This window comes from Nasonia vitripennis, unplaced genomic scaffold (assembly GCF_009193385.2).
Source record: "Nasonia vitripennis strain AsymCx unplaced genomic scaffold, Nvit_psr_1.1 unplaced0115, whole genome shotgun sequence".
In the NCBI taxonomy this organism is placed as follows: Eukaryota; Metazoa; Arthropoda; class Insecta; order Hymenoptera; family Pteromalidae; genus Nasonia; species Nasonia vitripennis.
The window spans coordinates 197,501-202,754 of record NW_022279894.1 but is presented as its reverse complement, the minus strand read 5'-3'; positions in this window follow the sequence as shown (position 1 = coordinate 202,754).

The window sequence follows — 5,254 nt, the reverse complement described above, 5'->3', positions numbered from 1 at the left end:
CTACGACGGCTTGGGGAAGGTGAAGTCGGCCTCCGAGCCATGTCTGTTAGATTAGTTCGTGACGAGCGCATCGAAAAGATGGCACGGAAAACAGTAGATGTCGAGGAGCCGGGCTCCAAAAACGAGATTAGGTTCTTGCAAATAAACGCGGGAGGAGGGCAGATAGTAAACGCCGAAATTTGCGAATTAATAGCGTCAAAAAAGATAGACATAGTTCTGGCTCAGGAGCCGTACTCGAAAGTTAATAAAGGGTCGCGTTATTTCACAGGCCTTAGACGTGCAAGTCGGGCAATATGTCTAAAGAGCGCAGGCACAAAGACGGCTCCTAAAGCCTTCGTAGCCGTGCCAAACCCCGACTTGCACGCCTTCTTCGTCTCAGCGTTAAGCACCCAACACTGCGTTGTTGCCGAGGTGCATACGCCTAGCGTCACGTTTTTCGCCGTTTCAATGTACTTTCAATTCTGCGACGATATTGAAGTACACCTCGGGCAACTAGAGAAAGTATTAGAGAACCTCAGAGGTCAAAAGGTAGTAATAGGCATTGACGCAAACGCGGAATCCTCGCTTTGGTCCCCTCGTGGGACAAACGAGAAAGGAGAGAAGCTCGAGCGACTAATCGCGGCTTTCGGCCTCCACGTAGTAAACGACAGAACCCAACCTCCGACCTTCGAAGAGAGGGGAGTTTCGTCCTACATCGACGTGACTCTCGTCTCGGGGTCCATGATCGCGGAGGTACAGTCCTGGAAAGTGAAACGGGACTGGACTTCCAGCGACCATAACGCGATAGTCTTTAAAATCACTACCGTAGCCCAAACGGATCGAGTGGACTCCAGCCGATTCAACATCAGACGAGCTGACTGGGGCCTGCTCGACTCTACGATCAAGGAGTTGTCTGTTTCCCACCTTGACCACATTGTCTTGGATAGTGCAGAGGAGGTCGAGCAAATGGCCGATGCTCTCCAGAAAGTCCTGTACGAAGCGTGCGAAACCGCCATACCGCGTAGGCGCCGTATCCGAAAAAATAACCCCTGGTGGACTCGAGAACTTACCGACAAAAAGTCCGAGCTCTACAGCGCTAGGCGTAATATGCAGCAACAGTGGAGCCTCCCTGGACACAGTTTGCGAAAAGCAGAATATCGGGCTCTCTTGCGCGATTACTGCCGATCGGTGAAAGGGGCCAAGGTCGGCAGCTGGCAAGAAGTCGTCACAGTGCGCGGAAATGAGGAGCCATGGGGGGTAGTCTATAAGCAGCTCAGAGGCAAGCTGCAAAACGAAAGAACCCTCAGTTCCGTTCGGTGTGGGGATACGGAGTCAATGTCGATGTTGGAGACGGCCAACCGTCTGCTTGAGGTGCACGTTCCAGACGATACACCTTCCAACGAAACCCCCGAGCAGGCACAGATTAGAGAATCAATAAACTCACCGCCCGAGACCGAAGATGCCGCACCCTTCGAGCAATGGGAGATAGCTCTCATTCTCGCATCCCTCAAAAACAACAAAGCTCCCGGCTTCGACCTTCTTGAAGTCAGAGTCCTAAAGGCTGCCATCAAAGCCATTCCTCATCACTTCCTGCGGCTCTTCAACGCCTGCCTAGAGCACGGCGTCTTCCCCCGAGCCTGGAAACAGGCTTCCCTCATTTTCCTCCCAAAAGGAGGCAAAGATAGTAGCGACTCGAAATCGTACCGACCCATCAGTCTCCTCCCGGTTACAGGTAAACTCTACGAGCGGTTAGTAAAAAGGAGACTATCCGATACAGCGCTAGGACCAGACATGATCTCCGACAGGCAGTTCGGCTTCAGGGCTGGCATGTCTACTGAAGACGCGATCATCGAGCTGCGCAGACTTACAGCCGCTTCCCCTAAAAAGCAGGTTGCTGCGCTTCTTTTCGATGTTAAAGGCGCCTTTGACTGCATTTGGCGCCCGGCCATCCTCCAAAGCCTCAAAGAGAAAGATTGTCCCAAAAATATATACAAACTTCTCGTTAGCTACTTTGAAAATAGGCAGGCTCAGGTAGTTTGGGGGACAAATCAAGTCTCCAAGCAGGCAACTAGGGGCTGTCCGCAGGGTTCGGTTTTAGGACCCTCGGGCTGGAACCTTGGATTCGATCCGCTGCTCCGCAGCCTCGAGCAAGGTGTAGTGACAGAGGGAGGCGGAAAACTCCCAATAAACTTCGTCGCATATGCGGATGACTTGGCCGTACTAGTCGAAGGGGACTCTAGGGCGGAAATAGAAAAAGTAGGAAAGGCAGTCGTAAAGCATATCGTCGAAAGATGCTCGGCTATAAAATTGGAGGTTTCGGAATCTAAGACGGTAGGGATTTTCGTTAAAAAACCTAAGGTAGTAGGTTCAAAAGCGGTAAAAATAAACCGGAAAGACTGCCGTAAGGGAGGAGCGCGAAATCCGAAAATAGAGTTGGGCGGGAAATCGATCAGTTTTGAACAGTCGGTACGTTATCTTGGCGTGCATTTCGATGCAAACTTGGGCATTAGCGCCCACTGCAAATATCTTAGGGAAAAGTTAGTACCGCTCTTTAGCGACTTGCGTAAACTGGCACAATGCCAGTGGGGTCTGGGACACAAGGCGTTGGAGACGATATACAAGGGTGTATTCGTCCCAACGGTATGTTACGCGTCCGCGGCGTGGTACAAGGAGGGAGCGCATACAGATAGGATTCTCGAAGATCTGCACAGGCAGATCCTCATAGCTATTACACGATGTTACCGATCGACATCTTACGAGGCCGCGTGCGTACTAGCGGGAACTCTCCCGATATGTATCCAACTTAGGGTTAGCGTGGCGAAGTATCACCTGAGAAAAGGTGAAGACGCGGAGATAGGCGGCGTCGTAATTAGACACGACCCAGAGGGTCTAAAGGAAAATTATAATAGGGTTCTTGAGGTCGCGAATGAGATGTGGCAGGCGCGTTGGGAGGCATCGGAACAGGGCAATGCTACTCGCGAACTTTTCTTTCCAGACGTAGTTGCCAGAGTTAAAAGCGACTGGATCCGTCCAGATCACTTCACCTCGCAGGTTCTCACGGGTCACGGGTACTTTAATGAGAAACTCCACCAGCTCTCTTTGGCAAAGGCAGCGGCTTGTATCTGTTGCGGCGAACCCGACAACAACTTACACTTCCTTTTAGAATGCCCTGCCTTCGCTGAATTCCGCGATGAGCTGATAACTCCGGTTTCGGGTGGGCTTGAGGCGCCGGAAGCCACGCTAATGTTAGTATCTTCCCCAGAAGGGTTCGCGGCTTTGAAAGAATACAGTAGAGTGGCGTTCGAATGTAAGAGGCAATTGGAAAATGCCCTTACGGAATCCGACGAAGGATTAAGCAGTGAGAGTGAGGAATAGAGTGACTGAGGTGGTGGGTGAAAGGAAGAGCTGGTGAAAAATGTCTAAGTTAGGCAAACAAACGCGAAGTCAAAAGCATGCTTGGCTTGGCCCTCGCGAAAGTCGCCTTAGGGCTTGACTCGCGAAATAAACTCGTTCGAAACTTGGCCATCGTCCGCGTCTCACGCGTAAGGCCCCGTGGAAGGTCGCTATATGCTTGACACGCGAATGCATGCTCGATCGTAAAAATTTGGCCGTCGACCGAATTGACCATCTTGGGTCTACCAAAGATAACAGTAAATTCAAGAATAAATTTGGTGTGCTTGTGCGTTACTGCAACTACAAATCACGCCTCTCGAACGAGGAGTGTAGTTAAGGCCTTTAGAACCTTCGCCTAAAACATCGTGGAGGAGATGTTGAAGGAGTCCTGTCCCCAAGCATTGTTCGCTGGCGACAAGGGCTCTGGCTGAAGGATTAGCACAGAGCCGCTCGTTTTGCAGAGGCTCAAAGCAGGACTTTTGTCCTGTCCCCGAGCGCACCTTTCGAAGAAGGTGCGCCCGGCATTATTATTTTATTTACTAACAACATGTATTTCTCCTAACAGGTACAAACAAAATTAGTGGAGATCCAGGCGGGATCTCGCGAATGCGCCTTCCCGTGGTTCCCCGTGGACGGTCCGGTGGATGGTAGAGCTTGCTCACCATCCCGCTATGACTGACTAAAGCATTCGTCCCAGTTGACTGATTGTCCCCGCACGGCCATCCTCGGAAGACCGGGCGGGTACAATCTGTTGACCGCCAATGGGCACTTGAATTTTTCCAGGAACGTTCTCCTTTCGGGTGGTTCGATAGATGGTGGACGGAAAACAAGGTCGCGTATGCTTATGGCGAGGTAGCGAGTCCAAATAACATCAGGGCTAACCGAAACTAAATGTCCCTATCTACCATCTTCCGAACGGAAGAGCCCCGGGAGGGTCGCATTTCTGCCAGGGCAGTTGGGTGAACCCTGAGATTTCGGTATACTCATTCGTGCTCGCACATCACTCATTTGAGCTCGCACATTGCTCATTCGTGCTCGCACATCACTCATTCGTGCTCGCACATCACTCATTGACGCTCGCACATCACTCATTTGTGCTCGCGTATCACTCATTCGTGCTCGCACATCACTCATTCGTGCTCGCACATTACTCATTGACGCTCGCACATCACTCATTGACTCTCGCGTATCACTCATTCGTGTTCGCACATCACTCATAGACGCTCGCACATCACTCATTGACGCTCGCATATTACTCATTCGTGCTCGCACATCACTCATTGACGCTCGCACATCACTCATTTGTGCTCGCGTATCACTCATTCGTGCTCGCACATCACTCATTCGTGCTCGCACATTACTCATTGACGCTCGCATATTACTCATTGACGCTCGCACATCACTCATTGACGCTCGCACATCACTCATTGACGCTCGCACATCACTCATTTGTGCTCGCACATTGCTCATTCGTGCTCGCACATCACTCATTTGAGCTCGCACATTGCTCATTCGTGCTCGCACATCACTCATTCGTGCTCGCACATTGCTCATTCTTGCTCGCACATCACTCATTTGTGCTCGCGTATCACTCATTCGTGCTCGCACATTACTCATTGACGCTCGCACATCACTCATTGACGCTCGCACATTACTCATTGACGCTCGCATATTACTCATTCGTGCTCGCACATCACTCATTCGTGCTCGCACATTACTCATTGACGCTCGCATATTACTCGTTGACGCTCGCACATCACTCATTGACGCTCGCACATCACTCATTTGTGCTCGCACATCACTCATTGACGCTCGCACATCACTCATTGACGCTCGCACATTGCTCATTCTTGCTCGCACATTGCTCATTCTTGCTCGCACA